Below are 12,248 nucleotides of genomic sequence, written 5' to 3' on the forward strand. Positions count from 1 at the left end.
AAAACCTGACGTTTTAATTTCACAGAATGGGCATAATATTAGTAAAACTGAACCGTTCAAATTTCTAAGTGATCGGGTAGGTAATAAACTGTTGTGGAAAGTCTACGTTCAGGATCTTGTTTAAAGAGTTAATGCTGCCATTTTTACTATTCGAACGGTATCTGGAGTGAGTGATCATTCGACACGAAGATTAGTCTACTTCGCTTATTTTCATTCGCTTATGTCGTGTGGTATTATATTTTGAAGTAACTCGTCCCATTTTAAAAGGATATTTTTGGCTCAGAAACGGGCTGTTCAGAAAATAAGTAGTGTAAGTTCACGAACCTCTTGTCGACCCTGTTCACGAGTCGGGGTATTTTGACATTGGCCTCTCAATATACATATTCCTTACTGTCATTTCCTGTTAACAATATTAGCTTATTCCCAAGAAAAAGCAGCTGTCACTCAGTACTCAGCAGAAATCAAACCTGCAGTTGGATCAGACTTTCTTAACTCTTGTCCAGAAAGGTGTACAGTATACTGCTGCATCCCTTTTCCGTAAGCTACCGCTCGAATTCAAAAATCTTAGCAGTAATCCACGCGCTTTCAAATCGAAACTGAAGAGTTTCCTCATGGGTCACATTTTCTACTCTGTCGAGGAGTTCCTTGAAAAATTAAGATGATTCTAGTTGTATTATTGATTGCGTTTGCTTAAACTTATGGACTGACTTTTTCAGATTCATAAACATATATTTTTGTCTGTTATTACCTTTATGTTGTAATTTCATGTACTGACATATTCCATGACCTTGGACATTTGCTCCTCAATTTGGTCCTACGGAACTTGACGTGTAAATAAATAAAACATTACACAGTGTCGGTTTTACATATATTAATCATATATTTAAAGTCTAGTGAGCAAGTTGTATGAGACAGGCGAAAAGCTTCACACTTCGAGAATATTATAGTAATTCCAATCCCAAAGAGAGCAGGTGTTGACAGGTGTGAAAAATTACCGACCTGTCAGTTTCATAACTCATGGCTGCAAAATACTAACACGAATTCTTTACAGATTAATGGAAAAACAGGTAAGCCGACCTCGGGAAGATCAGTTTGCTATGGTATGACTACACTCTTATATTATTATAGCTTTATTTTTAGAGCTTTCATTTCGCCACATTTATAATGTACCTTTAGCTATCAAAGACTGTTTTTTAATACTTTAACAACAGTGTAGTTATTAATGAAGTTTCTAACAATTGCGTCATGTCATTAATGTATATCTCGACCTTTTCTACATCCCTGAAGGTTCTCTTCCATGATGGCATCTATGAAACACGATAGAGAGATAAATGAATGAAAACTCAAAGCCTAATACTCTCTACCCCCTTTCAGAGGCAGTGCATTGCAATGCTAATTTCTTTTGATCGTAACGTATTATAACTTTAATACGGGAAATAATTTTTGTCTCTCGGTACGAAAACATACGCACTGTTTCTCCACAAAAGTTGCGAAAGATTTGGCAGCCATCTCGGACAGTACTTTCTGCTACACAGAGACTAGGAAATGGAGCCTGCAGTTACGCCAGTGACCCCGAATTAGTGAGGAGCGGGGTTCGTATACTTCTCAGACCATTTTGATTTTCCTTTTCCACAGTTTCTCTACATTACTTCAGGCGAATGCCGAGTCTTTATAAAGATCACACCCAGCTGCGTGTCGCGTCGTTGGTTTATCCGAGCTTGTGCTCTGTTCTTACGAACCATGTCGCCAGTGAGATATTAAATCCAGACTTCCATCTTTCCTACAGTGAACTAAAAAATCGTACTTCAGTCCTTTTCTGCTAAAGATTTGATGCTCTGACGAGTAAGTATGTTAAAGTGGTATTGTGTTCGTTTGTCCTGCGATAAACTTCCAGTTTGCTATTTGAGCAGCAGAATAACTATCATCGGGCACAGTAATGAGGATATAAAATTTAGATAGTCAGTTGCAAGAAATTGTTTCTGAAAATAGAAATTCATAAATGCTGAATAAAAATTTAAGTATTAGGAAGTCTCTCTTGGAAGTATTGGTCCTTGTACGAAAGTGAAACGTGAGCGATAGCAGTACAGGTTTTCAGTAATAGTTGCGGAAGATTTGGCAGTAGCTTTGGGCAAGTCAGTGCACTCGAATTCGGGAGGCCCTAAAGTCATTATTCAGGGCTTTAGGAGGAGCAGGGATCGTATCCTTCTGGGACCATTCTGACTTCGCTTTTCCGTAATGTATCTAAATAATTTGAGAGCTCGAAGCCTCATGGTCTCGATCGATTGCCGAGCATTTGAGCTTTTGACACAAAATAACTGGAAAAAGGGATAGGCTGGCAGGGCACGCCCTAAAGCAGTGGTGTACAGACTTGATGGTATCTCAGGCCGCAAATCCCTCACTGTGACTACGTAAGGGCCGTAGGTAAATAAATAAAAAGGAGTTTACATAATTTATTTCACAAATATTCATTATATTTAGCAAATATAATTACAAAACTGTATTTTTACATAAATAATATTTACCTAACTTGATTTGAAACATGACACTCCACTGATTTCTAAATTGTTTCGGTGTTTGGCTCAATTTTTGTCGTAGACAAGCTCAGAATTGGCTGTAAATCGTCACTCGTCATGCTTTTCCTATTTTTTTGATTTGTTAATGTTCATTATGTAGGAAGTTTGTTCATACAAATGAGTTGACCTAAATAGGGTAGCGCATTTTAATGCATTATCTATCAATAAATTATAATTGTTTCTGCGACACATTTAAAGATAGAAATTTAACAGATTTAGTTCATCGAATTTAATCCGCAGTGTGTCGTCGTTTTGCATGTCGATGCGTTACACCTGCACCGCTTTGATGTATTTTCAGACAAAATGGCAAAACGACTGCTAAGTAAATCTAGCAGTGGCTTTCTTCTTCTTTTCTTCGGCCGTTATCCCATATCCATACGGGCTCTGCCTGTTACATCTTGAATTGGCATTTTAATGGTAAGGGGTGGTCGGATACCCTTCCCACATTCACTCCTTCCTCACTCCCCCTCTCCTTGTTTCCTGTTCTACACTGCCTCGAAAAGTTCAAGCCTTGTTAGTCACCAGGAGACCTAATTTGTTGCCTTCAAGAGTCTATTCTCTGATTAGCAACTCAAGGTAATTTTCAGAGAAGGCACTTAGAACAATTTCACATGATTGTCTGTACCTACTACCCACCTTAATAATTCGAGTCTATAGCTGGTAAGTTGAAATCTACAACTAATACTATAAGATGAGCAAGAAATTTACGCGAAATCTTCTCCCAGCTTCCCTCGAATGTTCCGCTACTACCGTTCCTGAGGCAGGGTGTCTATAAAAGCATCCGATGACTATGTTTGTTCCTCTTTTAACATTTACCTTCAACGTCCTCTCTGAGAAGAAATGCTTCCCTTAAATGTATTTTCATGTACATGAGAAGTGTAGCACTTTAAAGCGATCTAACAATACGGTGAATAAATGTACATTTGAAAATCGAACTAATGACTAACATTTAACAAAATGTAGAACGTGACGATAACTTATAACACGACATCGTTTCAGTAATTACGAAGGAGGTTATAACTTAAGAAACATATCAATTATGGACTACTTCAGTGATTGTCTCCTATTTGTTTGAAACAGAAAGCACGTCGTTAGCTAACTATGCCATACTGTCATTTCTGTCGGAAATGAAAACAGTCGCTGGCCCGACAACTGAGCACTAGCGCGGGGTGGGGGGCTTGGCTGTCCGTGCCTACGCCCCGGCATCCTTGTCTCCTTGTACGGGGCGTGACGTCACAGCACAGGTTCGCCGCACCTACAGTATCTGCACGTGACCTAAACAGGCCATCGACAGAGGTCTGCGCGGGATCAGCAGACATATCCGTGGCTATCCAAATAATATTTACTTTGTGAATAAAAGCCTGCACCGGTGTTAATTTCTGCAGCTATTTATGGGGTTATCTAAATAATATTACGTTGTGGTTAAAAATTAAGACAGTGTTAATATTAACACTTGGTCTACTTACATTACGAGCAATCGATAACAATAACAAGTATTGCTTAAGTCTCTATTATTATTCATTTTGGTGGAAGTGCCATTATATTAGCTAGAATGCGCAGTGTCCTGGTCATCGCAGACGTGTTGTTCACATCTGCAAGGGTTAAAACTGGCGACATGTCAATCTTCCTGCTTCCCACAGAATTACACGTACACTCTGCATCTTTGGTATTAGCAGCTGCCTTACGTCTGAATCATTCCTGTTGCGTCTCCATTAACATGGGTCATTTACGTTATTATCGAAAGCTGCCAGAGGACAACATGAAGTTGTTCTAGGAAACACCATGTACTGAAATCTTCACTTCATGGTCCGACTCCTGTTTGTGTATCACACATATATAAATAATGTTCGTATAAAATCACTGAACCGATCAACGTTCCCCTTAAATATATTTACAAATACACAATGCGAAGCTTATGACATCGAGAAGTTTAGCACGTTAATGTGATTCAATAATATGGTGAATTAATGTATATTTGAAAATAGAATTAATGACTAACATTTAACAAAATGTAGGATGTGGTGATAAATTACAATACGACTTCATTTGATTTCCCGAGGTTCTGCAGAACATTTCAGGAAATTCGTTTCAGTAGTTACGACACGAGGTTGTAACTTACGGACCTTACCAACAACAGGACCGACTATGTTGTTTTAAAATGTGTTCGCGATCGCAACCTACGTTTTTAGTATGTGGAGGTCCGATTTGAACATATGAAAATTCAGATCAGGCGCAAGCCTAGCATTAGAACTCCAACGTACTGGACGGGATAAATGGTTTATGATACGAGGGTCGGTCAAAAAGTAATGCCTCCCATTTTTTTTCTACTTAAAGAAATTAAGTTAAGTGAAAAATTTGAATTTGGCGCCATTCCTCAAACCTTCTTCTGCAATCCACTGCAGTAGTAACTTTCTGTGTCAACAGGTGGCAGCACAGCAGAAGTTTGTAAGATGGCCGACATCGATGTTCGTTTGAGACAGCGTTGTGTGATTGAATTCTTGAATGCAGAAGGTGAAACGCCCATACGCATTCATGAAAGACTGAAGAAGGTGTATGGTGTTGTGACAGTGGATGTCAGCACTGTTAGACGATGGGTTCGTCGTTGTAAGGAAGCTGAAGGGCAAACACCGTTGACTGACGAAAAGCGGAGCGGCAGGCCGGTGAGTGCAGTGACTCCACACAACATTCAGCAAGTTGATGACATCATTCGTGGTGACCGTCGGGTGACTGCAGATGAAGTGTGTCGCATTATTTCTCTTAGTAAAGGCAGTGTGATCACGATTATTAAACAATTGGGGTACTCAAAAGTTTGTGCACGGTGGGTTCCAAGAATGTTAACCGATCAGAATAAAGAGGCAAGGAAAACAATAGCCTCCCAACACTTGCAGCGCTTCCGTTTGGAGGGAGATGAGTTTCTGAAAAAAATTGTGACCGGGGACGAAACATGGGTGCATTTTTTTGAACCCGAATCAAAGAGGCAGTCAATGGAGTGGCGTCACACAAGCTCGCCGAGGAAGAAAAAATTCAAAACTGTGCGATCGGCAGGGAAAGTTATGGCAACAGTTTTCTGGGATACAGAGGGTGTGATTCTGGTTGATTTTTTGGAGCAGGGATGCACAATAAATTCTGTTCAATACGTCACAACCCTCAAAAAACTTAAAGCACGTCTTCAGCGAGTTCGCCCAACAAAATCAATGGCAGATGTTCTTCTTTTGCATGACAATGCAAGACCACACACCAGTCGTCACACCTCTGACGAGATTGTCAAAATTGGATGGGAAGTTTTGCCTCATCCCCCATACAGCCCTGACCTGGCACCATCAGACTTCCATCTGTTCGGGCCACTAAAAGAAGCTCATCGTGGGATTCATTTTGAAGATGAGGAGGCCGTCAAAACATCCGTGCGTCAATGGCTTAGGAAGCAGAGCTGTGATTTTTACCGTGCTGGGATACATGCCCTTGTTCAAAGATGGACCAAAACTGTAGAGATGGGCGGAGATTACATTGAAAAATGACAAAATGATCCTCAATGTTGTGGTTTTCAACCTATGTAATTGCATTTAAATTTCCTGACAATTAAATGTAGAAAAAAAAATAGGAGGCATTACTTTTTGACCGACCCTCGTATTTTAATTTCTGTGAATGGGAATAACAGATTTGGAGATAATGGACATCAGGATGCGGTGCAGATAGAATTTCTCTTATCCGTGCAGACCTGTAGCCATTAACAAGGAATTGGGGTAAATAGGATCAGAGACACGTTTCAACAGGAAGAGTGATTTGTGATAAAAGAACGCAGGGAAACAGAAACAGCAATAGGAAAGCTGAAGTTTTAAATTTCACTTTTAAGAAATATTTCGCACAGAAGAATCGTACAAACGTGCCGTCGTTTGACCATCGCAGAGACTCCCATATGGAGGACACAATAGCAAGCACCCGTGGCGTAGAGAGACAACTCAATGAGTTGAAAAAAAAAAAAAAGTCGCCATGTCCGAATAGAATCCCAATTCGATTTTACAAAGAGGCATCTGCTCCTTACTTAGCTTGCATTTATCACGAATCTCTCGCACAGCGGAAAGTCCCAAGCGAATGGAAAAAAAGCGCAAGTGGCTCTTGTGTATAAGAAGACTAAAAGAACGAACCTGTAAAATTACAGATCGATATCCTCAACATCGGTTTGCTGCAGAATTCTTTAACATATTCTCAGTTCAAATATTATAAATTTCCTTGTGACAGAAAAGTTTCTGTCCACGAGTCAGCACAGTTTTAGAAAGCAGAACTCGTGCAAAACCCAGCTTGTCCTTTTCGGATGTGATATCCTGCGAACTATGTATGAAGGGCAACAGGCAGCTTCCATATTCCTAGATTTCCGAAGAAGCATTTGAAACAGTGCCTCAGTGCTGACTGTTACGAATGTAGGGGTATACGGAATAGATTCCCAGATATGTGAGTGGCTCAAAGACTTGTTAATAGGACCCAGTTGTCCTCGAAGGCGAGCGTTCATCAGAGACAGGGCTAACGTCAGGAGTGTCCGAGGGAAGTTTGATAGGACCGCTATTTTTTTGTGTATTCATAAATGATCGGGGGGGGGGGGGGGCAGTAACCTGCGGTTGTCTGCTGAGGTGTTTGGGAAGGTGTCATCGTTGAGTGACTGTAGGAGTAAGTTCGAACAACACGCAGATATTGAAGAGATGCTTCGGAAAATCAAATGGAAATCTCTGGAGGGAAGGCGACGTTCTTTTCGAGGGGCGCTACTGTGAAGATTTAGAGAAGAAGCATTTGAAGTTGACTGCAGAATGATTCTATTGACACCAATGTACATTTCGAGTAAAGACTACGAATATAGATAAGAGTTACCAGTACTCATACGGTGGCACATAGTCGTCGTTTTTACCTCGTGCTGTTCGCGAGTGGAACAGGAAAGGAAGTGACTGTTCAAAAAATGTTCAAATGTGTGTGAAATCTTATGGGACTTAACTGCTAAGGTCATCAGTCTCTAAGCTTACACACTACTTAACCTAAATTATCCTAAGGACAAACACACACACCCATGCCCGAGGAAGGACTCGAACCTCCGCCGGGATCAGCCGCACAGTCCATGACTGCAGCGCCTTAGACCGCTCGGCTAATCCCGCGTGGCGAAAGGAAGTGACTAATAACCGTAGAGGGTTTCAGTGGCTTGTGTAATATGTTTGTTGATGTAGATGATTATTAGATGATGCAATTACCCACAACGAAGTATAGTCTGAACGAAGCTGTACAAATATTCAGTTAGACCTTGATAAGATTTCAAAGTGGTGCAAACTACCTGTTTGCTTTAAATGTTCAAAAATGTAAAATTATGCACTTCACAAAACGAAAGTGACAACTAGAATGTGTAAACTCATATTAATACTTGGGTGTGGCACTTAGTAGGGACAGAAGTGAACCATCACATAGGCTCACTCGTGGGTAAAGGACGTAGAAGACTTCGGTTTATTGGTAGAACACTTGGAAAATGCAATCAGTCTACAAAGGAGATTACCTACAAATCACTCGTGTGACCCATCCTAGAATACAGTTCAAGTGTGTGGGACCCGTACCAAATAGGACTAGCGGAGGATATTGACCGTGTACTGAGGAGGGCGTACGAATGGTCACAGATATGTTTGATCGGCAGGAGTCACTGAGATGTTGAAAGAACTGAACTGGCAAACTCTTGAAGATAGATGGAAACCGTCCCGAGAAAGTCTACTAACAAAATTTCAGGAACTGTTATTAAATGTTGACTCTGGTAATATACAACCCCCTACATATCGCTCCCATAGGGATCGTGAGGATAAAATTAGATTAATTACAGCACGCAGAGAAACATTTAAACAACCATTTTTCCCGCGCTTCATACGTGAGCTGAACGCGAAACTGGCACAGTGGGACGTACCCTTTGCAATGCACTTCATAGTGGTTTGCAGAATATAGATTACTCATGAATTAAGATTACTCATGAATTACTAGGATTTGTCGATGGATCATGAATATAATCTTCACACAACCAAGTGTATTCTATGTGTTTCCAAACATAATTCCGACTCAGTGTCCGTAGACTGTAAAGGAACTGGTGCAGCTCGGGGCAGCCGGTGCAAGTTACTGGAGGTGCGACGCACCGACGCACCCTACGCACAAGAGTAGCTGCCGTTTATTTGTGTCTGGGCGCGGCTGCGGCTGCGATGCTGCCCCTGTTCTGAGACATCCCAGAATCCTATTTTCAATTCAGCACTCATTTCATTCCACGAATATCAGTTTACGAAGGGGCGCGAACTGAAGACCGGATTCCGTAATCGAAGACCACTCATCATGGCCGTGAATTGCGCACATGACGAATTTCGATTCCGCAAAATCCTGCCATCGTCAACGACACATGCGATTCATCGAGATTTTCCCACCTAGAGTGTGTCGTTTGGAGTCCGGTACGTACATGTTTTCATAGTACCAGTTGCTCATTTCATTATCTAAATAATCGAATCGTAGCAAGTACCTCAGTGCCTTTACTTGAGTCTTATATTTCGACCTACTAATTGCGAAATTACTGCGTTTCAGTATATTCCCTGCCGTTTTTTTGTGACATTAGGAGAAGCTGACTCATGGGGCGAGAGACAGTGGTGAGTGTTAAATGGCTCCCGGCGGCCAGTCAGCAACGGGGAGAAGCGAGCGAGGAATGCGTGGCATGCAGGGGCCTGAGTGCAGATCTACATCTACATATACTTGGATACTCTGCAAATCACATTAAAGTGCCTGGCAGAAGGTTCTTCGAACCACCTTCACAATTCACTATTATTCCAATCTCGTATAGCGGGTGGAAAGAGTGAACACCTATATCTTTCCGTGTGAGCTCTGATTTCCCTTATTTTATGGTGGTGATCGTTCCTCCCTATGTAGATCGGTGTCAACAAAATATTTTCTCATTCGGAGGAGAAAGTTGGTGATTGGAATTTCGTCAGGAGATTCAGTCGCAACGAAAAAGTCTTTCTTTTAATGATTTCCAGCCCAAATCCTGTCTCATTTCTGTGACACTCTCTCCCATATTTCGTGATAATATAAAACGTGCTGCCTTTCTTTGAACTTTTTCGATGTACTCCGTCAGTCCTATCTGGTAAGGATCCCACACCGCGCAGCAGTATTCTAAAAGAGGACGGACAAGCGTAGAGTAGGCAGTCTCCTTAGTAGGTCTGTTACATTTTCTAAGTGTCCTGCCAATAAAACGCAGTCTTTGGTTAGCCTTCCCCACAACATTTTCTATGTGTTCCTTTCAATTTAAGTTGTTCGTAATTGTAATACCTAGGTATTTAGTGTGGTACAAACCGTGCTATCCAGGGACCGTTCTTTGACTCAAAATTTTAACCTGGTGTAGGACTCAATATTTCATACCTGCTTTACGACTGTGATGTATTTCATAGAGCTTTGGATCATTTTTGTTGATACAGGTCTTTACCATAAAACTGTTCTTGACTCGTGTTGTAATACACTCCAAATACACTCAAGAAAAAAAATAGGAGAAAGCAGAGAAACAAATGATCACAATTTAAGAAAAAAATGGATCATTTATTCAAGAGAATGAAAATCACATATTAAGTCCACCTCTGACTCTTATGTAAGCAGTCACTCGGCCTGTCATTGAGTAACAGAGATGCTGGATGTCAGCCTGGGGGATATGGTGCCAAATTCTGTCATTTGTCCAACTGGTGTGTAGGATCGTCAAAATCCCAAGCTGCCCGGAAGACGCCACTCACAATAACCCAAACGTTCCCGATCGGGGAGAGATCCACCGACTTTTCTAGACAAGATAGTGTTCGACAAGCACGGAGGCTGGTGTTAGAAATTCTCGTCAGATGCAGGTGTTCCCCGAGGGCTGAAGCGTGCACGCCAGCTGAAGCGTGCAGACGGATGAAGGGTGGAGATGGACGAAAATAAAGATGATACAAGCTGATTGCAACTTCAGGCACGACTTTAGGCTGATTAAGCTCACTGGACAAGAAATTAGTCATCCCCAGAGAAATCGTGTAACTCCGCCCCTGGACTTGATAACCACCTGGACTCGGCTAGGCAGTGAGTCCACAAGGCTGTGGAGGTACGACGCATCCAGGTTGTCACTCGATGAGGATTTGATCGCGCAGTTCCACCATACTGCGGGCATGCTGACGTCGGCGTTTTACCTGCTGTTCCAAAATGCCCTACAGATTTTTTTATGGGCTTCAAGTCAGGTGTTTTTGCAGCCCAGTCAAGATTTAATAGCGTGGGGGAGTGTTCAGAGAACCAGTAAATATTCTTCCTACCCGATGAACTTTTCTGTTAAGTCTTTATGTGCCTGTGTGATCAATGGCCTCTTGCGTGGTGATCGACTCCAAACGTTCACTGCATACAGTTCCCGTCGCATTCTGACTCTTAAATTTCTGTAACGACCTTCATCAGAAAAAGAGGATCTGCTGCATTCTATAACGATCACAATAATGACAAACAGGAAGACAGGATAATGCTCTTAAGGAACAAGTTTAGGATTTATGTGTCAGTCAATTGATATTCTTGCTTGTCGACGAAACTTTTTTTTTTTTATCGACATAGAAATATTCTGCTTAAGTCGACATAACTATAGCCAGTTAGTTTTCCATTCCGATTTAGACGGTGTTCAGGTCGAACTCCCTAGTCTGAGACAATGTTTTTCTAAGAAAATAATTTCGTTAAACAACTGTCATAACTAGAGTAATTCGTTGTTATGTGGAAGAAATGTCGAATTTCGAGAAAAGTCGTATTTATATTTCGCTAGCTATTAATGTTTGTTTCACTGCTAAACAAATCTGAATACGCATTAAGTAAGTTGAAGCTGCAGTATTCTGTAACATTAATCTAATTTTAATTTATACATTCTGCGCTTCATAAGTGTTAGTGTGTAATTTGTGAAGGTAGCAGAAACAAGATGTTATGCAGCAACAAGCGTAATAACTGAATGACACGACCCAATTTGGCAGTTCTTCCACATCATCATACGAATGCAACCTGAGTTGCTAAATCCGAAGTACGACATTTACAACACTCACGCAGTGGATACCCTCTGATTAATTGTAGTAATTATGACTTAACGCGACTTAGACAGTTTCTATGTCGATTTATCAATAGCTACTTCCGTCGAGCTAAAAGCCGAAAATAAGTGTAGATATCCCAAAAAACATTGTGTCGAGGTAAGAGCCGAAACTTTCCTCTTTTTTTCCAATAATTAACGTTTTTATGAAATTTCATTCGAGCTTGAAGTTGCATTTTATCTCAACAAGCTTTGCGATGTCCATTCAAAGTACTGAAAATGACGTCTGATGGGAAACATCCACTTGGGTCTTGCCGAGGCGGAATTCATTTTTTACCAATCACTACGCCTGCGTAGCTTGGCTAATACAGTTCTAAAGTCCGTGTGCACTATTCTTATTTTCTGCTGTCACCATCTGACTTTGCAAGTTGAATAGCATCTTCACATAATTCGTTATGTAGAGCGGTCGTAGTTCGGGTGCAAAACTCGTAAACTGTAATAACAATAATGAAAGAATCGATAGGACGAGACGTCAATCCCAAAAGACATTAAATGCATTTATTCGACGGAAAGGAACTCGATGTGAGAAGCAAGGGCGCTCATACAAGAGTTTGAGGGGGTATCAG

Source organism: Schistocerca nitens, chromosome 5 (assembly GCF_023898315.1).
Source record: "Schistocerca nitens isolate TAMUIC-IGC-003100 chromosome 5, iqSchNite1.1, whole genome shotgun sequence".
NCBI lineage: Eukaryota > Metazoa > Arthropoda > Insecta > Orthoptera > Acrididae > Schistocerca > Schistocerca nitens.